We start from the raw sequence: 27,306 nt of genomic DNA, 5'->3' as shown, positions 1-27,306 counted from the left end.
TCCGGGCTACCTTATAACTCTCAATCGCCCCTATTGAACCTTCACGCCTCATCTTTACAAAGGCCGCCCTCTTCCATTTAACAAGGGATTCCAACTCCTTATTAAACCACGGCTCCTTCACACGACCCTTTCCTCCCTGCCTGATAGGTACGTACTTATCAAGGACACTCAATAGTTGCTCCTTGAACAAGTTCCACATATCAATTACGCTCTTGCCTTGGAATCTACTTTTCCAATCCACACATCCTAAGTCATGCCTCAACGCATCATAATTTCCCTGCCCCCAGCTATAACTCTTGCCCTGTAGTACACACTTATCCCTCTCCATCACTAGAGTAAAAATCACCGAATTGTGGTCACTGTCCCCAAAGTGCTCACCTACCTCTAGTTCTAATACCTGGCCTGGTTCGTTACCCAGAACCAAATCCAGTATGGCCTCACCTCTTGTTGGCTTATCTACATATTGTGTCAGGAAACTCTCCTGCACACATTGCACAAACACTGACCCATCTAACGAACTTGAGCTATAGCTTTCCCAATCAATATCAGGAAAGTTAAAGTCTCCCATAACAATCACCCTATTACTGTCACTCTTCTCCTGAATCATCTTCGCAATCCTTTCTTCAACGATTCTAGGACTATTAGGAGGCCTGTAAAAGACTCCTAACAGGGTGACCTCACCTCTCCTATTCCTAACCTCAACCCAAACTACCTCAGATGGCAAATCTTCATCCATCTTCCTTTCCACCGCTGTAATACTATCTTTGACAAGCAAAGCCACACCCCCCCCTCTTTTACCCCCACCTCTGACCCTACTAAAACATTTAAACCCTGGAACCTGCAACAGCCAATCCTGTCCCTGATCTAGCCATGTCTCCGTAATAGCCACAACATCGAAGTCCCAGGTACCAACCCACGCTGCGAGTTCACCTACCTTATTTCGTATACTTCTGGCATTAAAGTATACACACTTCAAGCCACTCTTCTGTTTACAGGCACGATCCTTTAAGATTGATACCATATTCCTACCCTCCCTACACTCCAGGTCCTGCACCCTAAAGTTACAGTCTGGGTTCCCATGCCCCTGCAGAGTTAGTTTAAACCCCCCCCAAGAGCACTAGCAAACCTCCCCCCAAGGATACTGGTGCCCCTCAGGTTCAGGTGCAGACCATCCTGTCTATAGAGGTCCCACCTTCCCCAGAAAGAACCCCAGTTATCCAAATACCGAAATCCCTCCCTCCTGCACCATCCCTGTAGCCACGCATTTAACTCTTCTCTCTCCCTATTCCTCTCCCTATACCTATTTGGTAGGGTGGAACGTGAGCACCAGAGGCGTTCTGTCCTTGTTACGGTTGGAGGGGTGGGGTCTGAGGGCGGAGGTGCGGGATGTAGATGAGATGCATTGGAGGGCATCTTTAAACACGTGGGAAGGGAAATTGCGGTCTCTAAAGAAGGAGGCCATCTGATGTGTTCTGTGGTGGAACTGGTCTTCCTGGGAGCAGATCCGGCGGAGGCGGAGGAATTGGGAATACGGGATGGCATTTTTGCAAGAGGTAGGTGGGAAGAGGTGTAATCTAGATAGCTGTGGGAGTCGGTGGGTTTGTAAAAAATGTCAGTGTCAAGTCGGTCGTCATTAATGGAGATGGAGAGGTCCAGGAAGGGGAGGGAGGTGTCAGAGATGGTCCAGGTAAATTTAAGGTCAGGGTGGAATGTGTTGGAGAAGTTGATGAATTGCTCAACCTCCTCGCGGGAGCACGAGGTGGTGCCAATGCAGTCATCAATGTAGCGGAGGAAGAGGTGGGGAGTGGTGCCGGTGTAATTACGGAAGATCAACTGCTCTATGTAGCCAACAAAGAGACAGACATAGCTGGGGCCCATATGTGTGCCCATGGCTACCCCTTTGGTCTGGAGGAAGTGGTAGGATTCAAAGGAGAAATTGTTAAGGGTGAGGACCAGTTCAACGAATGAGAGTGTCGGTTGAAGGGTACTGTTGGGGACGTCTGGAGAGGAAAAAACGGAGGGCTTGGAGGCCCTGGTCATGGCGGATGGAGGTGTAGAGGGATTGGATATCCATGGTGAAGATGAGGCGTTGGGAGCCAGGGAAACGGAAGTCTTGAAGGAGGTGGAGGGCGTGGGTAGTGTCTCGAACATATGTGGGGAGTTCCAGGACTAGGGGGGATAGGACAGTGTCGAGGTAGGTAGAGATGAGTTCAGTGGGGCAGGAGCATGCTGAGACAATGAGTCGGCCAGGGTGGTCAGGCTTGTGGATCTTGGGAAGGAGGTAGAACCGGGCAGTGCGGGGTTCCTGGACTATGAGGTTGGAAGCTTTGGTGGGAGATCTCCTGAGGTGATGAGGTTCTGTATGGTCTGGGAGATAATGGATTGGTGATGGGGGGTGGGTCATGGTTGAGGGGGCAGTAGGAAGAGGTGTCCTCGAGTTGACGTTTGGCTTCAGCGGTGTAGAGGTCAGTGCGCCAGACAACCACTGCACCCCCTTTATCCGCTGGCTTGATGGTGAGGTTGGGATTGGAGCAGAGGGATTGGAAGGCTGCGTGTTGTGGGGGTGAGATGTTGGAGTGAGGGAGGGAGGTGGACAGGTTGAGGTGGTTAATGTCCCGGCAGTAGTTGGAAATGAAGAGGTCGAGGGAAAGTAATAGGCCAGCGCGGGGTGTCCAGGTGGATGCAGTGTGTTGGAGGGGTGAAAGGGTCCTCGGAAGGTGGGCGGGAGTCCTGATTGTGAAAGTAAGCTCGGAGGCGGAGGCGACGGAAGAATTGTTCAACGTCACGGTGTGTGTTAAATTCATTGATGCGTGGACGGAGGGGGATGAAGGTGAATCCTTTGCTGAGGACTGATCGTTCGTCCTCGGTGAGGGGGAGGTCTGGGGGATGGTGAAAACTCGGCAGGGCTGGGAGCTGGGATCTGGTGTGGGTGTTGAGCTGGGAGTGGGGGCGGAACCTGTAACTGGAGTGGATGTGATGGTGGGGGGATTGGGGGTGGAGTCATGAGCACGGGTAGTGTTCCCCTTGGGGTTCTGGGGGGTGGGGATAGTGAAACTGGGGTCTGTGGGGGGCATGTCAGCAGAATGCAGGTGAGTGACGCTGGTGGGGGCAGAAGTGGTGGTGACCACGGCAGTAGCGGTGGCGGAAGTCACTGAACATGTGGCATCAGTGATGATGTGAAGGGCAGAAGTGATGTCAGGTGTGATGCATGAGGAATTGTGAGGGGTGGGAGTGGTTGTAGGAGTGGCCATGATGGGGGTGGAAGTGGCATAAGGTGTGGTACCTACATCTGCTTACAGGATACCAAGTGGGGTCTAACCAGGATTTGGTCAAACTGCAGCATAGCCTCCCCATCCTTGTACTCCAGTCCTCCATTTGCGTTCCATTTGCCATTTTTGGACTGTGGAAGGAAACCCACACAGACAGTTGCCTGAGATGGGAATTGAACACGGGTCTCTGGCGCTGTGAGGCAGCAGTGCTAACCACTATGCCACCGTGCCGCCCCGCTCTGTTACTATCTCTTTCTAATTTTATGTCCACTGTCTAAAATACTCCCTCACATTGAATGATGAGCAAGTTTTGATTCTGCATGTGGGATTAATTTAATTTGTGATTATGATTGACATGGTCTGGTTGGAACAAAGGATCTGGTCTCCGTGCTGTATGACACTATACGACTTCTCTGCCATTATCCAAGTTGTCAATAAACATTTGGATAATTTGAATACAGCCATGACACAGATGCTTGTGGGATCCCATTGGTCACATCCCACCGTGTCAGGCAACGGTTCCATAAGGAATAGGCACAAGAGTTGGCCATTCGGCCCCTCAAGCCTGCTGCAGCATTCAATAGGATTATGGCTAATCCGACATCTCTCACGTCCACTTTCCTGACCTTTCCCAATCTATTCTCCTGACTGATTAAGAATCTATCTATGGCAGTCTTAAATACACAAGATGTCTCTAACTGCATAGCTTTCTGTGCCTAAGTGTTCCAAAGACTCTTCATCCTCAGAGAAGAAATTTGTTCTCATCTTAGACTGAAGCCGGCACCCCTTTATTCTCAAACTATTCCCTCTAGTCCTAGACTCTTCCATGAAAAGAAACATCCCCTCAGTATTTACTCTGTCCAGCCCCTTAAAAATCTGGTGTGTTTGAGTGAAATCAATTCTCATTTTTCTAAGCTCCAGTGTGTAGAATCCCAACCTGTTTAACCCTTGCTCATAAGACAATCCCTCCATACTGAAGATTATCCTGGATAACCTTCCCCAAACTGTCTCCAATGAAATGATGTCTTTCCTCAAATAAAGTGACTAAAAGTGCACACATTAATCTGGCTAAGATTTCACCAGCACTTTGCATCATCACTGTAACACTTGCCTACTCTCATACTCCAACACCCTTGACATGAGCGCCAACATTTGACTAGTCTTCTTAATTACCTGTTTCACCCTGTGTACTAGCTTTCTTGTGTTTCCTACACAGGTTCCCCAAGTCTCTTTATGTTGCAGGTTTTATAAATTTAAATAATATTCTGTTCTTTTTTTCTCACTTCCCAAATTAATAAATACAACTTTTACATTATATTTAATTTGGAAACTTCTTGATCACTTAATTAACCTAATAATCAAAGGCAGTCTTTCAACTTTTTGTATTCCTTTCACAACCGGCCTATTTTTGTGCCGTCTATAAACTTGCCTATAGTACACTCACTTCCTTCCTCTAAGTTGGAAACAGTTATGGTCCCAGCACTGAACCTTATTGAACCCCACTGGTTGCAGGTCACCAACCTGAAAAGGAACCCCCTTATTCTCACTCGCTGTTTCCTGCCTATTAATCAGTGCTCTGCCCACACCAATACACCACCTCTAATGCCGTAGGTTTTAATCTTAAGGGTAACCTGTGAGGTACCTTGTCAAACACCTTCTGGAAGTCCAAATACAATTCATCCACTGGTTCTCCTCTATCCATCCTGATTGACACTTCCTAGAAAAATGGTAATAAATTAGCCAGGCATGATTTCCTTTCATGAAGCCATGCTGACTCTGCTTGATGATATTAATATTTACCAAACTTGTTGCCATTGCTTCCTTAATAATTGATCCCAGTATTTTTCCAACAATATATGTGAGACTAATCTGTCTTTTGCTTCCCTCCCTATGAATCGAGGTGTGACATTGGCCACAGAGTGAGTCTTGCTCACCATCAGGGCAGCCATGATTTTACTGAATGTTAGAAATTTCTCAAGAGGACGAATGGCCTCCTCCTCATCCCACTTCTAAAAATATTCTGAACCCGGCATCTGGAATGTTCCATGCCAGGACTCAAATCTAGTGGTGGCAGTGCACATGGACGTCGATGGAAGCAAACGTTGGTACCCTCTTGCTGGCATTGCACCCTCTCGTCGAGGATACAAACTTCCCTATAACCCTGGGAGCAAGTGCCAGGTGCCACCCTTCCGCAAAAAGACAAAATGGAAATAAAATCGTCCCCCAACAGAATAGAACATTCTAACCAATCTCGTTCACATTGAAGTCACTAATAAACTCATCCACAACGAGCCAGAAACATGTTGATCGTATCTCTCTCACCGAGATGGCTGCCCACCCACTTCCTATCCTCTGATGGTTTGAATAAAGTTCATTTCAACTGGGATTTACAGATTGCTTCAGGGCTGGGGAAATTCGTGCGGAATGAAGTCAAAATCAATGCCCATTTTGGCTAGTTTTGCGAAGTTCTTTAGTGTCACCCAAACTTTCGCACAAAACTCGTACTCTCTCCGATCTCAGCCAGTTGTCTCTCATTCGCGCTTACTCCCTCTCCTCATCTTCACCATTTATGGTTTTATCTTCCTGCCTTTTTCATATTGAATAGATGCTGTTCTCTTTCTTGGCATGTTTAAATCCGAAAATCTCAGTGTCCCAAATCAGACTGCCTGCTCTACCTGGCAGCCTGATGTCAACTTTCACTGCTATTTCTCTTCTCCACAGTTATATATTGGTAATGGTGATTCCGTTTCAAAGGAAGTGTGGTCTCTTCAAATGCATCATCTGGTGTCTGTGACAGTGGCGGATTGGCTCGTTATATTCCTCGACCTGATATTGAGATACATTTAATTATTTCTTTCAGCAACAATTTTATTCCTGAAATCCTGCTGTTTACAAACTGTGACTGGTCTGACTTCAGTTTCACTCTTGATTGATCTCCTGATTGATCTTGATTGATTGATAATTCCTGATGAAGGACTGATGCCTGAAACATTGATTCTTCTGCTCCTCAGATGCTGCCTCACCTGCTACGCTCTTCTAGCATCACACTCTGGACTCTGATCTCCACCATCTGCAGACCTCACTTTCTTCTATGTATGTCTTTGTCTTTGTGTGTATGTTTCTGTGTCTTTCTGTCTGCGTGTCTGGATCAGTATGTGTATGCATGTGCAGATGGGTGTTTCTGTGTGTCTGCGTATATGTATCTCTCTGTCTGTATCTGTATTTCTGTGTATGTCTACGTGTATCCCTGCACGTGTGTATATGCATATATGTGTCTATGAGTGCATGCGTGTGTGTCTTAATTTGTTTCTGTCTCTATATGTGTATGTTTGGGCTTGTGTGTTAGTCTATGCATGTGTGTGTCTGTATATGTGTGTATATCAATCTTTATATGTATGTCTCTGTGTGTCATACTGTGTGTGTTTGTGTGTGTGTCCATCTGTCTGTCTGTGTGTCGGTCTGTATGTGTGTATCAGAATGTACGTCTGTGTGCGAATATGTGTGTGCACGCATGCACCTGCTTCTCCATTTCCCTTTTTGACGATCTGTTTGTGTGTGTGTCAGTATATATCAGTGTGTCTGTCTCTCTATGTTTGTGTCTCTGTCCAATGGAGTCTCTGTTGTATTTGGGAGCTGTATGCATTGAAGTGTGGTTAACCCCCCTGTCCCTCTTGTGTTTAACGTGACACAATGCTGATGGCCATGTCGATGTGAGTTTCCACATACATGTCTGTGTGTCTGGGTCTGTCCCTGTCTGCGAGGGGGCACAGCTTGTCCTAGAGGGACTGAATGAATGAATGAATTAAATAGTGATGAAGCTATGTCTCTGACTGTCTCACCCCAAGCGGGAGAAGCAGGCAGCTCAAGAGACTTTAGTTTTGAGGAACTGCCCTGAGAGCCAGTGCAGCAGCAGAGGGAGAAGGAGCCCGAATGACCAGCACTTTGGTGGATGGATCAATCCCCCATCACATCGATCGCCTCCGCCTGACCTGACAAAGGAGCAGTGCTATGAAAGCTTGTGATTTCAGATAGACTGTTGGAATATAACCTGGTGTCATGCAATGAGGGACATTACGTGACTATGTCAATTTCTCAACATTCCCTCATTAAAGACTTCAATACATTTTACAAATGGACAAGTGATTACACAGGTCTATTGTTCAAATTGACAGCCGTTTATTGAAAAAATGAACAGAAATTTAAAAGATCAACCTGTTCCCGGACGATATTAGTGGACGTTGTCTGTGTTTCTGTCTCTGTGTGTGTAGAACATAGAATATAGAAAAGTACAGCATAGAACAGGCCTTAGGTCCACAATGTTGTGCTGAGACTTAATCCTAATGCAAAATATAGTTACTTAACCTACACACCCCTTAACTCACTGCTATCCATGTGCATGACCAGCAGTCACTTAAATGTCCCCAATGACTTCGCTTCCACCACCTCAGCTGGCAACGCATTCTATGCATTCACAACTCTCTGCGTAAAGAACCTACCTCTGACATCTCCTTTATACCCTCCTCTTAATATCTTCAAACTATGACTTCTCGCACCAGTCAATCCAGCCCTGGGGAAAAGTCTCTGGCTATTGACTCTATCTGTTCCTCTCATAATTTTGTACACATCGATCTCCTCTCTTCCTCCTTCTCTCCAATATTCCAAGTGCGGTCTCACCAGGGATTTGTAGAGCTGCAGCAAAACCTCATGGCTCTTGTACTTGATCCCCCTGTTAATGAATGCCAAAAACACCATATGCTTTCTTAACAACCCTATCCACTTGGGTGGCAACTTTGAGGGATCTATTACTTGCACACCCAGATCTCTCTGTTCCTCCACACTGCCAAGAATCCTGTCTTAAATCCTATATTCAGCATTCGAGTTCCACCTTCCAAAATGCATCACTTCGCATTTAACCAGGTTGAACTCCATCTGCCATTTCTCAGCCCTGCTCTGCATCCTGTCTATGTCACGCTGCAGTCTCCAAAAGCCCTCCATACTATTGACGTCACCTCCAACCTTTGTGTCATCTGCAAATTTACTAATCTACTCCTCAATCTCCTCATCCAAGTCATTTATAAAAACTACAAAAAGCAGAGGCACAAGAACAGAGCCCTGTGGGACCCCACTCAACACTGACCTCCAGGCAGAACACTTTCCATCTACAACCACTCTCTGCCTTCTGTCAGCCAGACAATTCTGAATCCAGATAGCCAAATCTCCCTGTATCCCATATTTCCTGACTTCATGAATGTGTGTTAGTATCTCAATGTGTGTCTCAGTGTGTCTCTGTGCAATGGGCTTTCTGTTGTTTTGGGGGCCCTATCCGATGAAATGGTATTCAACCTCCCTCTGTCTGTCACTCTGTCTGTTCTTCTTGTAATTAAAGTGCTGCAGTACTGATGTATATGTGTGCCCACCTCTGTCTGCAAGGGGACACCGTTTTTCCTGGAACAAGCTTGAATAAATGAGTTAATTAAAACCTGATGAATCAATCTCTCTGACTCTGTCAATATCTGTCCCTCTTGTGTTCAAATTGATACCATGCCAGCCTCTGCTGGCCTCCACGTGCCACTTCACAAGTGGCAGAATTTTGATTCTGGGACAATTTGTTCCTGTCTGTATTTCTCCTGTTATTGCTGACAGTTTCTCAATGACCTGAGTGACGCAAAGGCGCAAGGGTATGCGCAGTGACGTCACCCCAAGATTGCTGCCCTATATGAATTGACTGACAAGGAGGAAGCAGTCAAGATTAGACAGCAGATCAGGGCAGCATCCAAGAAGCAGGAAAATCGACGTTTCAGGCAAATGTCCATCATCAGGAATGAGGCAGAGTGCCTCCGTGGTGCAGAGATAAATGGGAGGGGCTGGGGCTGGGGAGCAGATCGTTAAGAGGGCAATAGGGGGATGGAGATGGGGATGAAGGTGATAGGTCCGACAGGAGGATGGAGTGGATAGGTGGGAAGGCTCCCTGCCTCATTCCTGATGAAGGGCTTTTGTCCGAAATGTCGATTTTCCCACTCCTCGGACGCTGCTTGACCTGCTGTGCTTGTCCAGCACCACTCTAATCTTGACTCTGATCTCCAGCATCTGCAGTACCCATTTTTGCCAAGGAGGAAGCCGTGAGGGGAGGCAGAGCGACACCCTCTGGCGGCGAGCAGGAGGAATCAGCAGCTGCTGTCTGAATGAAAGAAAGTAATTTTTTCAGAAAAATGTCCCACTAGGTCCTTTATTTTCCTTTCATCATTCTCTAACAAGGCAGCCATCCATCTCCTGAAATACCAACATGAATTACTACTATACAATAAAGTTGAAAATCACACATCACCAATTTAAAACCTAATGTTGTGTGATTTTTAACTTTGTCCACCCTGTCTAACACTGGCACCTCCATATCATGACTACAATACGATAATATAGGACAAATGTGCATCTTAGGAGCTACAGAAGGATGGCAACACTTCACATTATTGACTATAGTGTCCAGGGAGGTGCTGGCTAGAGTTAGTTGGCATGGGAAAGGCAGGTTACAGGGACAGGGTAGTGGGTGGGTTTGGGTGGGATGATCCTCGGAGGGGTCTTGCAGACTCAATGGGCCAAATGGTCTCTATTTGCGCTGCAGGTATTCTATGATTCTCAGTTAGCTGGATGGCTGCTTTGTGATGCAAAACTAACTGCAGCTGCTGTGTTACCCATACCAGCTTGGAGCCCTTACCTTCTCAAACCTGTGGTGGCCCCCAAGTTAAACTTACCACCAGTTGCCTTTCCATTGTGAGAGCGCGACCCTCCAGGGCAATGGTGACTGGGTCAGTGATAGAGACACAGTGGGGTCATTCTAATGCCTCCAGGGGTCAGTGACATAGACACAGTGGGGTCAGTGTGGTCTCCCCTGGGTCAGTAACAGTGAAACAGTGGGCTAAGTATGGTCTCCCCTTGGTTAGTGAGAGACACTCAGTGGATTCAGTGTGGTCTGCCCTGGGTCAGTGACAGCGACACTGGGGTCAGTGTGGTCTGCCCTGGGTCAGTGAATGAGACACATTAGGGTGAGTGTGGTCTCCGCTGGGTCAGTGAGAGAGACACAGTGGGGTGAGTGTGGTCTCCCCTGGGCCAGCGACAGAGACATAGTGGGGTCAGTGTGGCCCCCTCATGGGTCAGTGAGAGAGACACAGTGGGGTGAGTGTGGTCTCCCCTGGGTCAGTGAGAGAGACATAGTGGCGTCAGTCTATAGCCCACAGAGGTCAGTGACAGAAACGAAGTGGGGTCAGTCTAATGTCCCCAAGGGTCAGTGACAGAGACACAGTGGGGTCGGTCTAATGTTCCCTGGGGTCAGTGAGAGAGTCACAGTGGGGTCATTCGGATCTCCTACCCCCTTCCAATTGTGGACAGGGTTTATGATGCTTTCCTCATGAATTCAGACATGCTCCAAGCACTGTCATGCTGTCACATAACACGAAAGAGTCTTGTTTGGTCAAGTCCCATAGAGACAAATACAAGTCATCATTGGATCATTGCTTCTGGGAGTGTTATACTTCTGAAAGGATTCTCCAGGGTTAGTGATTGGTCCAGATCCTCCCATATACCAGTCTCGATGGTCTCCACAATGTAGATTAGGAGCAGATGGGATGCCGTATTGTTTGTAGATTACATCCGACAGTTTGGAATTAAAGAATGGGTTTCCTCCAGGTTCTCCGGTTTCCTCACCTGATCTAAAGGTGCACATTAGGTGAATTGACCATTCTAAATTGCCCATAGTGTTCAGGGATATGTACGTTAGGTGCACTAGTCAGGGCTAAATATAGAATATATGAATGGGTCTGGGTGGGTTACTCATTGGAGGGTCGGTGCTGACTTGCTGGGCCAAAGGGCCTATTTCCATACTGTAGGGATTCTATGGAATTTTCTGATCTTCAAAAATGTCAGACTGTGAGGAAGGCAGGGAAGAGATTGCTGGGCTCCTTGCTGAGATATTTATATCATCAACAGCCGCGGTGGAGAGCCAGAGATTTGAGGGTGACTGATGTGGTGCCATTATTCAGGAAAGTTAGTCAGGGAAAGCTAGGGAACTGTAGACCTAAATTATAGACATGATGACAGACTATAAGCAGAGATTGCTCATGTTTGGAGTTTGTGGACAAGCCTACATATGGACGGATATGGAGAAATTATGTATATACGGAGCTTGTAGAGAGGCCAATACGTGGATGGCTCTGCAGAGATTGTTTATATATGGAGCTTGTGGAGAAGCCGACACGGGGATGGCTCTGGAGAGATTGCTTATATACCGAGCATGTGGAGAGGCCTACACATGGACAGCACTGGAGAGTTTTTTATATACGGAGGTTGTGGAAAGGCCTACACATGGACGGGTCTGGAGAGATTCTTTACAGAGTTTGTCAAGAGGCTTACACATGGACAGCTCTGGAATATTGTTTTTTTAAAAAATCCAGACACTGAATGCTGGATTAATTATTTCAATGCAAGAGACCTTACAGATCTGACCGATTAACTCATGGCATGTATGAGAACATGGGGCTGGGCTGTTGTAGTTATTACAGAAACCTGGCTGTGGGCAGGACAAGACAGGCTGCTCAAATTTCTGGGTTTTGGATGTTATGGGAAGGATAGGAAGTGAGGCAAGACAGGAGGGGGAGCGGCATTTTTCATTCAGGAAAACATTCCTACTGTACTTAGTGTAGCTATTACTGAGGGACCATTTGGTGAAAATCTTTGGTTTGAAATTAGAAATCAGAAAGAGATGGTCATCTTCATGAGATTTGACTCTAGCACCCCAAACAGTCAAAACAAAATTCAGATGCAAATATTTCGAACTCTCAAATATATGTAAGAATAATAAGGTTGTAAAAGTAGGGGATTTTAATTTTCCAAACACTGACTGCGACTGCTATAGTGTTACAGGTCTGGATCATGAAGACGCTCTTTAATGTGTTCAAGAAAATTTTCTTTTTGAATATGGAACATAGAACATAGAACATCGAAGAATACAGCGCAGTACAGGCCCTTCGGCCCTCGATGCTGCGCCGATCAAAGCCCACCTAACCTACACTAACCCACTATCCTCCATATACCTATCCAATGCCCGCTTAAATACCCATAAAGAGGGAGAGTCCACTACTGCTACTGGCAGGGCATTCCATGAACTTACGACTCGCTGAGTGAAGAACCTACCCCTAACATCAGTCCTATATCTACCCCCCCTTAATTTAAAGCTATGCCCCCTTGTAATAGCTGACTCCATACGTGGAAAAAGGTTCTCACTGTCAACCCTATCTAACCCCCTAATCATCTTGTACACCTCTATCAAGTCACCCCTAAACCTTCTTTTCTCCAATGAAAACAACCCCAAGTGCCTCAGCCTTTCCTCATAGGATCTTCCTACCATACCAGGCAACATCCTGGTAAACTTCCTCTGCACCCGTTCCAGTGCCTCTACATCCTTCCTATAGTATGGCGACCAAAACTGCACACAATATTCCAGATGCGGCCGCACCAGAGTCTTATACAACTGCAGCATGACCTCAGGACTCCGGAACTCAATTCCTCTACCAATAAAAGCCAGTACGCCATATGCCTTCTTCACTGCACTATTTACCCGGGTGGCAACTTTCAGAGATCTGTGTACATGGACACCAAGTTCCCTCTGCTCTTCCACACTACCAAGTATCCGACCATTAGCCCAGTACCCCATCTTTTTATTACTCTTACCAAAGTGAATCACCTCACACTTAGCTACATTGAACTCCATTTGCCACCTTTCTGCCAAGCTCTGCAGCTTCTCTATATCCCGCTGTAACCTGACACATCCTTCCTCACTGTCTACAACTCCTCCGACTTTCGTATCATCCGCAAACTTGCTCACCCAACCTTCTAACCCTTCCTCCAGGTCATTTATAAAAATGACAAACAGCAATGGTCCCAAAACAGATCCTTGCGGAACACCGCTAGTGACGGCACTCCAAGATGAACCTTTGCCATCAACTACTACCCTCTGTCTTCTTCCAGCCAGCCAATTCCTAATCCAAACCTCCAACTCACCCTCAATGCCATATCTCTATTTTCTGCAGTAGCCGACCATGGGGTACCTTATCAAACGCCTTACTAAAATCCATATATACCACATCTACCGCTTTCCCCTCATCTACCTCCTTAGTCACCTTCTCAACGAATTCAATAAGGTTTGTGAGGCACGACCTGCCCTTCACAAAACCATGCTGACTATCCTTGATCACATTATTCTTATCCAGATGTGCATAAATCCTATCCCTTACAATTCTCTCTAAGACTTTGCCCACAACAGAAGTGAGACTCACTGACCTATAGTTACTAGGATTATCCCTACTCCCCTTCTTGAACAAGGGAACCACGTTTGCTAGCCTCCAGTCTTCTGGCACTACTCCTGTAGACAAAGAGGACACAAAAATCAAGGCCAATGGCTCTGCAATCTCCTCCCTTGCTTCCCAGAGAATTCTAGGATAAATGCCATCAGGCCCAGGGGACTTATCTATTTTCACCCTTGCCAGAATTTCCAACACCTCTTCTCTACATATCTCAAAGCCATCCATTCTACTTATTCGTGCCTCAGTATTCATATCGACAACAATGTCCTGTTACTGAGTGAAACCTGACGAAAAGTATTCATTCAGTGCCTCCCCAATCCCTTCAGCCTCCACACGCAACTTCCCATTACTATCCTTGATTGGACCTATTCCTTCCCTAGTCATTCTTTTATTCCTAACATACCTATAGAAAGCCTTAGGGTTTTCCTTAATCCTACCAACTAAGGACTTTTCATGTCCCCTCCTTGCTGCTCTTAGCTCTCTCTTCAGGTCCTTCCGGGCTACCTTATAACTCTTAATCGCCCCAATTGAGCCTTCACGCCTCATCTTTACAAAGGCCGCCCTCTTCCATTTAACAAGGGATTCCAACTCCTTATTAAACCACGGCTCCCTCACACGACCCTTTCCTCCCTGCCTGACAGGTACGTACTTATCAAGGACACTCAATAGTTGCTCCTTGAACAAGTGCCACATATCAATTACGCTCTTGCCTTCGAATCTACTTTTCCAATCCACACATCCTAAGTTATGCCTCAACGCATCATAATTTCCCTGCCCCCAGCTATAACTCTTGCCCTGTAGTACACACTTATCCCTCTCCATCACTCGAGTAAAAATCACCGAATTGTGATCACTGTCCCCAAAGTGCTCACCGACCTCTAGTTCTAATACCTGGCCTGGTTCGTTACCCAGAACCAAATCCAGTATGGCCTCACCTCTTGTTGGCTTATCTACATATTGTGTCAGGAAACTCTCCTGCACACATTGCACAAACACTGACCCATCTAACGAACTTGAGCTATAGCTTTCCCAATCAATATCAGGAAAGTTAAAGTCTCCCATGACAATCTCCCTATTACTGTCGCTCTTCTCCTGAATCATCTTCGCAATCCTTTCTTCAACGATTCTAGGACTATTAGGAGGCCTGTAAAAGACTCCTAACAGGGTGACCTCACCTCTCCTATTCCTAACCTCAACCCAAATTACCTCAGATGGCAAATCTTCGTCCATCTTCCTTTCCACCGCTGTAATACTATCTTTGACAAGCAAAGCCACCCACCCCCCCTCTTTTACCCCCACATCTGACCCTACTAATCATTTAAACCCTGGAACCTGCAACAGCCAATCCTGTCCCTGATCTAGCCATGTCTCCGTAATAGCCACAACATCGAAGTCTCAGGTACCAACCCACGCTGTAAGTTCACCTACCTTATTTCGTTTTCTTCTGGCATTAAAGTATACACACTTCAAGCCACTCTTCTGTTTACAGGCACCCTCCTTTAAGATTGATGCCATATTCCTAACCTCCCTACACTCCAGGACCTGCACCCTAAAGCTACAGTCTGGGTTCCTATGCCCCTGCAGAGTTAGTTTAAACCCCCCCCAAGAGCACTAGCAAAGCTCCCCCCAAGGATACTGGTGCCCCTCACGTTCAGGTGCAGACCATCCTGTTTATAGAGGTCCCACCTTCCCCAGAAAGAACCCCAGTTATCCAAGTACCGAAATCCCTCCCTCCTGCACCATCCCTGTAGCCACGCATTTAACTGTTCTCTCTCCCTATTCCTCGACTCTCTATCACGTGGCACGGGTAACAAACCAGAGACAAGAACTCTGTTCGTTCTAACTCTGAGCTTCCAACCTAGCTCCCTAAAAGCCTGTCTAACATCCTCAGCACTCCTCCTACCTATGTCATTAGTGCCAATGTGGACCACGACTTCAGGCTGCTCCCCCTCCCCCTTAAGGACCCGGAAAACACGATCAGAGACATCACGTACCCTTGCACCTGGGAGGCAACATACCAAACGTGAGTCTCTCTCGTTCCCACAAAACCGCCTATCTGTGCCCCGAACTATCGAGTCCCCAATTATTATTGCTCTGCTCTTCTCCACCCGTCCCTTCTGAGTAGCGGGGACAGGCTCCGTGCCAGAGGCCTGAGCCCCGTCACTTACCCCTGGTAAGTCCCCCCCACAAGTATCCAAAACGGTATACTTGTTCTTGAGGGGAACGACCGCAGGGGGTCCCTGCACTGGCTGCTTCCTCCCAGTCCCCCTCACTGTCACCCATCTATCTGCCATCTTTGGAGTTACTGCTTCCCTATAGCTCCGATCTATGCCTCTGCCTCCCGAATGATCCGAAGTTCATCCAACTCCAGCTCCAGTTCCCTAACACGGTCTTGGAGGAGCTGGAGATGGGTGCACTTCCTGCAAGTGTAATCAGCAGGGACGTCCATGGCATCCCTCACCTCATACATGTTGCAGGAGGAACATTGCACTGCCTTCACTGCCATCCCTCTAAAGCTAAACTTTATTTTAAAACAAAACTGGGTCTAAAGAATACAACAAGCAAAATTCGGCACTTACCTACTTACCATAACGGATCTTATTATTAGGTTAGAGGAGGAGGGCGGGTGGGAGGCACTACCTCCGTAGTGCCTCGGGTTCTTCAGCTGCGCGGTTTTATAGGGGAAACAAACCTACCCAGGTAAGCTTACGCTCTACCTGCTTCCGGGTCTCGGCTGCCTCTCTGGTCGTCGTCACTTCCCCCTACTGCTCCCGCTCTTTCTGTGAAGAGAGAGTGAAAAATAAAACACCGCTGCCCGCTACCGGTAAGTACTTTTAAAACAAACAGTCTTACCTTACCTTAGCTGCTGCTCGCACTCAAAATATACAAATGTTCCAACTGGAGAAGGATCAAAACTTGAACTTCATGGAATCCCCGCAGTGTGGTAACGGGTCATTCAGCCTAACAAGTCCATACCAAACATTGGAAAACAATCCCACCCGGACCAATATCCTATATGTCCCATGACTATCACACCTTATCTGCACATCCCTGGATACGATGGTTTAATGGCTAACCAACCTAACTTGCACATCTTTGGAAGAAAACCAGATCATCTGGAGGAAATCCATACAGACACAGGGAGAAGGTGCAAACCTCATGAAGGCTCCATCGCTGCAGGGGAATATCAAATGGGGGTCTCTATTGCTTTGAGGTAACTGAGCCACTGAGTCATGGAGCTACTGTGGCAAGCTTTTAGGAAATAAAGCAAGATAAGTGACTGAAGTGTGAGTAGGGGAACACTTTGCCACTAGTGAGCATAATTCTATCAGTTTTAAAATAGTTATGGAAATGGATAAGCCTTCCACAGAAGTTAAAGGATGATGGTGGTCGAGTGGTGAGCATAGCTGCTTTCCAAGCAGTTGACCTGGGTTCAATTCTCAGCCATCGCAGTGTGTAGTTTCTGAAGGAAAGCCATCAGGATAAAACTGGACCTGTCAGATTGCTCCTTGCTTTTCCAGGCGATGGTTTCTGTGAATTGCAGTGTGGAACCAGGCAGAATTGCTCAGAATCTTGGAAGCTTTCCTCTCTGCTGCTTCCCATTTCTTAAGATTTCTTAAGCCTCACAGCGCCAGAGACCCAGGTTCAATTCCCACTTCAGGTGACTGACTGTGTAGATTTTGCACATTCTCCCCATGTCTGTGCTCCGGTTTCCTCCCATAGTCCAAAAATGTGCAGGCCAGGTGAATTGGCCATGCTAAATTGCCTGTAGTGTTAGGTGAAGGGGTAAATGTGGGGAATGGGTCTGAGTGGGTTGCACTTCAACAGGTTGGTGTGGCCCAACAAGTCCACACCGAAGTGCCTGTTTCCACACTGTAAGTAATCTAATCTAAACCTTAATTGGAGTAAGGCACATTTTAAGGGTATAAAAATTACCTTTGAAAATAAGCTGTTTGCAAATAGGAGCCCTTCAATTGAGAGATCAGAAGCATAATGTTCCTGTTAGAGTGAAAGGCAAGGCTGGTAAGATTAGGAAACAGTGGATGAATAAAGTTGTACTGAAGTTGTTGTCAAGAATAAAAAGGAATCATATATTCGACACAGACAATTGGGAGCAATTGAATCTCTTGACGTGTTTAAACTCTTAAGAAGGAAATCAGGAAGGCAAAAATGGGATGCAATACCATTGCCAGATAAAGTTAAAGATAATTTTAAAATAAAATAATTCTACATATCCAAGAAAGCAAATTAAGAGAGAGTAGGCCCCTCTTATAATCAGGGAAGTTTTATTTGCATTGAAGTTGAGGAGATGGGACAGATATTAAATGAATATTTTGTGACAGTTGTCACCGTTGGGAAAGAAATGGCTAGTAGACATCATCACCTACAAACACGGGTGAAGAACTGAAGGAGTGGAAGGTGAAGAAGGTTATGTCAGATTACAATGTCAGATTACAATCAGATGGGTTGATGGACTTAAGAGTGGCCAATGTTTAATTTAGAACAAAGAACAAAGAACATTTACAGTTCAGCCGTTTAGCCCTCCAAGCGTGAGCTGATCCAAATCTACTGTCTAAACCTGTCGCCCAATTCCTTAGCACCTGTATCCCTCTGCTCCCCACCTATTCATGCATCTGTTCAGACGCGTGTTAAATGAATCTAACATGCCTGCCTCTACTACCTCTGCTGGCAAAGCATTCCAGATGCCCACCACCCTCTGTGTGAAGTACTTGCTGCGTGTATCCCACTTAAACTTTTCACCTCTCACCTTGAAAGTCTGACCTCTCGTTATTGAATCCTTCACCCTGGGAACAAGCTTGTCTCTATCCACCCTGTCTATACCTTTCATGATTTTGTAAACCTCAATCAGCTCCTCCCTCAATCACCATTTTTCTAATAAAAACAAGCCTAACCTACTCAACCTCTCTTCATAACTATCACCTTCTATATCAGGCAACATGCTCGGGAACCTTTTTTTTTAGATTCGATTAGATTAGATTACTTACAGTGCGGAAACAGGCCCTTCGGCCCAACAAGTCCACACCGCCCCGCCGAAGCGTAACCCACCCATACCCCTACATCTACATTTACCCCTTACCTAACACTATGGGCAATTTAACATGGCCAATTCACCTGGCCTGCACATCTTTGGACTGTGGGAGGAAACCGGAGCACCTGGAGGAAACCCACGCAGACACGGGGAGAACGTGCAAACTCCACACAGTCAGTCGCCTGAGGCGGGAATTGAACCCGGGTCTCAGGCGCTGTGAGGCAGCAGTGCTAACCACTGTGCCACTGTGCCACCGTGCCGCCCACTAATCTAATCTAATCTAATCTAATCTAATCTAATCTAATCTAATCTAATCTAATCTAATCTAATCTAATCTAATCTAATCTAAACCTTCTCTGCATCCTCTCCAAAACATCCAAATCCTTTTGGTAATGTGGCGACCTGAACTGTAGACAGTATTCTAAATGCGACCAAAACAATCTCTTGTACAATTTTAACATGCCTTCTTGACCACTCTACCCACTTGTGCAGCAACCTTCAGGGTACAATGGACATGCATTCCCAGATCTCCCTGTCCATCAACTTTTCCCAAGGCTGTTTCATTCATTGTTTAATGTAGACTTGCCTAAACGCCTCACCTCACATTTGTCTGGATTGAAATCCATCTGCCACTTTTCTGCCCAACTCTCCAGTCTATCTATATCCTCCTGTATTCTTTGACAGTCCCTTATGCTTTCTGCTACTCCACCAATCTTTGTGTCATCTGCAAACTTGCTTATCATGCCAACAGTGCCCTCTTCTAGATCATTTATGTATATTACAAACAACAGTGGCCCCAATACTGACCCCTGTGGAACACCACTGGTCACCTTTCTCCATTAAGAGAAACACCCTTCAACTACTATTCTCGGCCTCCTGTTGCTCAACCAGTTCTTTACCCAGCGAGCTAGAACACCCTGCACACCATGTGACTTCACTCTCTCTATTAGTTTACCGTGGCGAACCTTATCAAGTGCCTTACTAACGTCCATGTATATGACATCAACAGCACTTCTTTCATCTATCAACTTGGTTACTTCCTCAAAGAACTCTATTAAGGTGGTAGGGCACGATCTCCCCCGAAAGAAACCATGTTGTCTATCACTGATAAGCCCATTCTTTTCTAAATATAAATAGATCCTATCCCTCCAGCAATTTTCCCACCATTGACGACAGACTTAATGGTCTGTAGTTACCTGGAATATCCCTACTACCCTTCTTGTACAGGGGGGCAACATGAGCAAACTTCCAGTCCTCTGGCATCCCCACCTGCATTTAAGGATGCCAAAAAAGATACCTGTCAGGGCTCCAGCTATTTCCTCTCTCGCCTCCCTCAGCAATCTGGGATAGATCCCATCCGGTTCTGGGGATTTGACCACCTTAATAACCTCTCACCTACCTTACACATCTTCCCTACCTATGTCAATGTACTCCAGACTAACCAAACTTCTATGTCTAATCTCAAGATTCATCATGTTCCTCTCCTCAGTGAACACTGATGCAAAGTAATCATTCAGAATCTCACCCATTCTCTCAGGTTCGATACAGAGCCTTCCTTCATTATCCTTTAGTTGACCAATCCTTTCTCTAGTTACCCGCTTGCTTCTTATATAAGAATAAAACTATTTCATGACCCATTTTAGCCCGCTTGATTCCTCATTTAAGAGTTATCCTACTCTTCCAATGTTCCTTCAGAGCCCATTCTGTTCTTAGCTGCCTAGACCTTATGTACGCTTCCCTCTTCCTTTTAGCAAGTCGTATAATTTCTCCTGTCAGCCACAGTTCACGAATCTTGCCTTTCCGATCTTTTGCCTTCAACGGGGCGTGCTTATCCTGCACTATCTTTAATTTATCTTTGGAAGATAAATCTTGCCTTTCCATATCGAATGTGGACTTTCCTTCAAGTAGCTGTGTCCAATCTTCATTTCCAAGCTCCTGCCTAATTTTGATATAATTTGCCTTGGCCCAGTTAGTACTTTTCCCTGAGGACCACTCTCAACTTTATCTACAAGTATTCTAAAACTTAGACAGTTGTGGTCCCTGTTCATACAGAAATCTCCCACCGTAACTTCTACCACCTGTTCTGGCTCATTCCCCAATGCCAGGTTCAATAATGCCCCTTCCCTCGTTGGACTATTGACATATTGCTCTAAAAAAACTCTCCTGGATGCTTCTTACAAATTCTACCCGATCCAGACCTCTGACATTAAAGTGTATACCAGTCAATGTTGGGAAAATCAAAATCTCCCCATCACCACTATCCTACTCCCTCTACATCTTTCCATAATCAGTTTATCTATTTGTTCTTCTACCTCACACCCACTGTTGGGACGCCTGTAATACAGCCCCAACAACCTTCTTATTTCTCAGCTCCACCCATAATGCCTCACCACTCAAGATCTCCATCGTGTCCTCCTTTAGCACAGACTTGATATCATCCCTGACCAGCAATGCAACACCCCCCCCTTTACTTCCCTCCCTCTCCGTCTGAAGCATCTATATCCTGTAATACTTAGTTGACCTTCCTTCAACCAAGTCTCTGTGATTGCAATAACATCATACTCCCAGGCACCAATCCAAGCCCTCAGTTCACCTGCCTTACACACTATACTCCTTGTATTAAAGTAGATGCATTTCAGACCACCAGTTCTTTTGCATCGAACTGCTTTCTGCCTACTCTTCCCCTTATTAATGCTATCTTCATGATTCTTACCAGTTTCCACCTCGCTGCCTACTGTTTTCTCTTCTGGTTCCCAGCCCCCTGCCACATTAGTTTAAATCCTCCCCAATAGCAGTAGCAAAAACTCCCCCGAGGACATTGGTTCCAGTCTAGTTCAGATGTAGACCGTCCATTTTGTATTAGTCCCACCTACCCCAGAACCACTCCCAATGTTCAACAAATCTGAACCCCGCCTTTCTACACCATCCCTCAAGCCATGCTTTCATCCTGCCTATTTTTTCAATTCTATGCTGGCTAGCACATGGCACTGGTAGCAATCCCAAGATGACCACCTTTAAGGCCAGTTATATCACTCTTTAACTTCTCTCCTAGCTCCTTGAATTCGTCTTTCAGGACCTCATCTCTTTTTTTACATATATCGTTGATGCTTACGTGCACCAAGACGACTGGCTATTCACCATCCCCTTTTAGAATGCTCTGCAGCCGATCGGTAATATCCCTGACCTGAGCACCTAGGAGGCAACATATCATCTGGGAGTCCAGTTTTCAGCCACAGAACCTGCTATCTAGTCCCCTTGCAATAGAATCCCCTATGACTATGGCCCAACGTGTCTTCCCCCTTCTCCCCTTCTGAACAGCAGTGCCCGCCATGGTGCCATGATCTTGACAACTGCTGCCTCTCCTGGTGAACCATCTCCCCCAACAGTATCCAAAATGGTATATCTGTTTTGGAGGGAGATGACTGCAGAGGGCACCTGCACTGCCTTCCTACTCTTTTTCTGCCTTTGGTCGCCCATTCACTGTCTCCCTCAACAATTCTAACTTGTGGTGTGACCAGTTCACTAAACGTGGTGTCCACCTACTCAGTATCGTGGATGCTCCACAGTTCTTGCATCCGCAGCTCCAGAGCCGTCATGCGGTTGAACAAGATCTGCAGCTGGGCACAGTTTTTCAAGTGTAAGGGTCAGCAACATTTAGATAAATGTGAGGTGCGTTCAATTCTGGTATCCCTATTGTAGGAAAGGTGTTGTTAAACTTGTAAGAGTTCAGAAAAGATTTACAAAGAATTTGCTGAGATTGGAGGGTTTGAGCTATTAATTAGGCTGGGGCTGTTTTTCTGCAGTGTCAGAGACTGGCGGGGGTGGGGGTGTGGGGGGTGGGAGTTAATCTTCTAGCAGTTTATGAAATCATAAGGGATATAGATAGGGTGAACAGACCAGATCTTTTTTCAGTGGAGAGAAGTACCAAAGTAGACAATACAGATTTAAGTTGAGAGAGGAAATGTTTAAAAGGGACGTGAGGAGTAACATTCTCACATACAGTGTTATCATGTATGGAATGCGCTGCCAGAGGAAGTGGTGGAGGCTCTTAAATTACAGCATTTAAAAGGCATCTGGATGAATATACGCATAAACAAGAGGTTGCAAGGGATATGGGTCAAATGCTGGCAAATGGCATCAGATTAAATCAGGATAACTGGTTGCCTATCAAACTCTATTTCTCTAGAAACATACTTACAAAGCCATTTATCATATCAACTTACATCGAGTTGGTGTTGACCCAGTGAAGGTAATATTAGATCATTTGGCAATAGCTTGTTCCAGGAGGTGACTTTTAAGGAGCAACTTAATTCAGAGAAGAAGCTAGGTAATCAGAAGGACTGAGAGAAGGACTCTCTCATGTCATGCAGGATTAGCTCATTCAAGCTCAGTCATGCAGGATTATCCCCATTGTCAGAGTTAGTGTTGTTTCTGGCATTCTTCCCTGCCATTTCATTTTGGCGTTGAATGATTTGGATGTGAACAAAGGAGTCGAAGTGTGGTGCTGGAAAAGCACAACAGGTCAGGCAGCATCCGAGGAGCTGGAGAATCAATGTTTCAGGCAAAAGCCCTTCATCAGGAATGAGCCTGAACTTAGGAGCTATAGTTAGTGAGTTTGCAGATGACACCAAAATTGGAGGTGTAGTGGACAGCGAAGAAGGTTACCTCAGATATTACAATGGGATATTCATCAGATGGGCCAATGGGCTGAGGGGTGGAGTTTTATTTAGATAAATTTGAGGTGCTGCATTTTGGAAAGGCAAATCAGAGCACTTAATGGTAAGGTCCTCGGGAGTGTTGCTGAACAAAGATACCTTGGAGTACAGGTTCACAGTTCCTTGAAAGTGGAGTTGCATTTGGATAGGATAGTGAAGAAGGTATTTGGTATGCTTTTCTTTATTGGTCAGAGTACTGAGTACAGGAGTTTGGAGGTCATGCTGCAGCTGTATAGGACGTTGGTTAGGACTTTTGGATTATTGCGTGTAATTCAGGTTTCCTTCCTATTGGAAGGATGTTGTGAAACTTGAAAGGGTTCAGAAAAGATTTACAAGGATGTTGCCAGGGTTGGAGGATCTGAGCTATTGGGAGAGGTTGAAAAGGCTGGGGCTGTTTTCCCGAGAGCATTGGAGGCTGAGGTGTGATCTTGTAGAGGTTTATAAAATCGTGAAGGGCATAGATAGGGTGAATATACAAGGTCTTCTCTCTGTGGGGGAGACCAGAACTAGAGGGCATAGGTTTAGGATGAGAGGAGAAAATTTTAAAGGAACCTCAGGGGCAACTGTTCCACGCTGATGGTGAAGCGTGTATGGAATGGGCTGCCGGAGGAAGTTGTGGAGGTTTGTACAATTACAACATTTAAAAGGCATCTAGATGGATATATGAATAGGAAGGAGTTACAGGTATATGGGCCAAGTGTTGGCATATGGGACTAGATTATGTTAGGACAACTGGTCAGCATGATGAGTTGGACCGAAGGGTCTGTTTTCATGCATTATGTCTCTTTGACTGTATGGCTTTATGACTTAATTCGATGAAATCTGTAATTACTTTGACTCTCACACCATGCGGTAATATTACACCACAGCAGAACACTTAACACTTTCATAGAGAATTCACAAAACATGATTTAAACCAGTCCAAGAAAGCAAGCAAACAAGTGGATATCGTTGTAACATTTTGAATGTAAAATCGAGAATTTGGAGGAACGCATGCCTGTGGAGGTCACTGTCGTCAGTGGATGGTCAGGAAATGGAAGTTGTTGAAAAAGCACTCCAGGGGGTTGGAAGAAATTCGGACAAAGTAAATGCATGGAGTTTATAATCGGGCGTTGGGTCGACGTGGCGCTGGGATACAAGGGCCAGGGTAATAATGGAATAATAACTGTTTCACCGATGATGAGCTGTGAAGCAGGGTTATGGGTTTAGGAGCTGTTTTACAGATGGTTACAATGGAATGAATTACCGTTGCCCCGATGATGAGCTGTGAGGCAAGGGGATGGTTTTAGGAGCTGTTTTACTAATGGAAACAATGGAATGGATGACTGTTTTCCCGAAGATGAGCTTTGAGGCAGGGGAGGGGTTTAGGATCTGGTTTACAGATGGAAACAACGGAATGGATGACTGTTTCCCTGATGATGAGCTGTTAGGCAGGGGGATGCGTTTAGGAGCTGATTTACAGGTGGAAACATCATCTTTGTGATAATGTGGTTTGAACTGATCTCAGGCTCCATTATGAAGCTACAAGCAAACAGGCTTCATCCAGAGGCAGCTCCCACTGAACTCGATGGAGTCAGTTAGAGCCTCATAACCTTTTCATGGAAACACTGAGGATATTGGCTCATCTCCCACATCTGACCCCATTTCTGAGCTTCAGATCCCAAATATCACTGAGCTCTCTGATTGGCCCTTGGATTCCCCATCAACACAGCAGCTGATTGTTGGAAAGAAATGAATAAAGAAAGGGAGTGATACCAACATTAGGTTAGGGTGGGTTGGCGCGGGGGGGGGGGGGGGGGGAGGGGGGGAGGGAGGTGGTTTGGAGCTGAATGGAACTTGACAAAGTCCCACTGAAAATATACTTGTCATCAAAAGATGGAGCTGAAACTTCTCTCTTATTTACTTTTGTCCAGATGTGTGGAGCAGAGAATTCTGTGAGAAAGAGTGGTCAGGAGCATTGGCGTTGCTGTTCACCCTGCAGTGAACGATGATCCTTTCGTCCAGGTCTTTTTATTGTATCCGTGACACTTGTTGTGAACTGATTGCGAGGAATGAATTTTTGTTTAGGCATGACTAGTTCCTGTTTTAGTTTTGTTTTTGTTGTTCAGCTTTCTACTAACTCTTGCTCCTTGCTAACAACACTTTCCACTGGCTTTACTCCTGAAGTCTCTTTCGTTTAGCTCCTCAGATGGAGTCATTCCATCCCCATGAGAAAAGGAGTGTTATCGTGTTGCTGCTCTTCCTTCTCCTTTAGGGCCATTCGTCACATGAACTCCTCCTTCCATTATCTGCTGCATCTCACGTTGGCACTCAGTTGCATGGATTTATTCACCAATTCATTAATTTTGTAACTGGCTATTTCACTGCATACTTTAACTGTTCTCCGAAGTTTTTCAGTGTCACCACATGACTAACTGCATTGGTGCAGCAACTGAGGTTCAGCAGCATACATGCGACTTATTCAAAGACATAAAAATCATCCACGTAATGACAGGTATCATGTATCTTTACAATATATACAACCAGAGAAGTATGAAGCTGGCAGATATAGCAAACAGTAAAGTCGCAGAATTCTTTCTGCTCTCCAGCTCTGGGTCATTCTCTGTTTATAATCGAAATGAGTGGAAGCAGCGATGCAATATATTTAAAACTCACCCACAAAGGTTCATTAAATTAACTGAAACTGGTATAACAATATCATGGAACATTGTTGATTATCCTTACAGGTTCAAGTCGAAAAAAGTTGGGTATGTTCTTTATTGAAAATAAAATATAGATTGTTGCCAGAACTCACTTCGCAGTTTTCTCTGTGCAATACTGAGATTTCATCTGATGAAAACAAATGGTGACAAATCGATCAAAAGAAAAAGCGACAGTGAACCAGACAGAACAATCAATTGTGAAGTCGGCCAGGGCCCAGTTTACACAACAAATAGGAGTGATGTCCAGGAAACACCGTGGATAATAAAAGTAAGTGAAGTGAATAAGTATGAACTCAAAAATAATAAACAGAATATCAGAAACAGCCATTGCAACCAGATAGTGAGTGATGCATGTCGAAAGACCACACTTGTCGCCTGACAGAAATACAATCACCACTAGACTAACTTTAAGAGAAAGAAAAAAAATACATGAAGTTACTGATCAAATATTCTCTATGCCTGATGGTTTTAGCACAAAGATGTGTATGTCATATCACCTGAACCATTACAGTTATCACTGTCAAATTAATTGTTTCCACTTTTAAAAAACATAGAGAATCACATGAGGATCAAATGACTCTGAGAAACATGATTATATATTCGAAGTTTTGGAGTAGTCATTAATTAATTTCTTCTGCTTTACAGGATACTCTATCTGGCTGGAGTTGCTCATAATACCACAACAACAAAACAAATCACCCGGTTTGTTTCAATGAAGAAAGGGAGACACCAAACATTGATTAGAAAATTCCTGCACTTGGTTGTGGAGTCTCCACAGCTCCGATTGCTTGCAGAATTGCAGATCCACACTGTATAACAATGGTACAGGGCAGTGAATCCTTTCAGTGTCCAGGAATGGATGCCCTCTACAACGTGAATGAAGAAACGATATGGCACTGAACCCCTACCCCTCCCAGCTAACCCCACCCCCGCCCCTTAAGTTGTACAGGATCAAACATAACGACAATCTGAAACATGGAAGTTTTCAATGTGGAATCCAACCATCGTGGGCGGCACAGTGGCACAGTGGTTAGCACTGCTGCCTCACAGTGCCAGAGACCCGACTTCAATTCCCACCTCAGGCGACTGTGTCTGCGTGGGTTTCCTCCAGGTGCTCCGGTTTCCTCCCACAGTCCAAAGATGTGCAGGTCAGGTGAATTGGCCATGCTAAATTGCCCGTACTGTTAGGTAAGGCGTAAATGTCGGGGTATGGGTGGG

This window comes from Chiloscyllium punctatum, chromosome 21 (genome assembly GCF_047496795.1).
Source record: "Chiloscyllium punctatum isolate Juve2018m chromosome 21, sChiPun1.3, whole genome shotgun sequence".
NCBI lineage: Eukaryota > Metazoa > Chordata > Chondrichthyes > Orectolobiformes > Hemiscylliidae > Chiloscyllium > Chiloscyllium punctatum.
The sequence above is the reverse complement of the archived record's forward strand: the minus strand, read 5'-3'. Positions refer to the sequence as shown.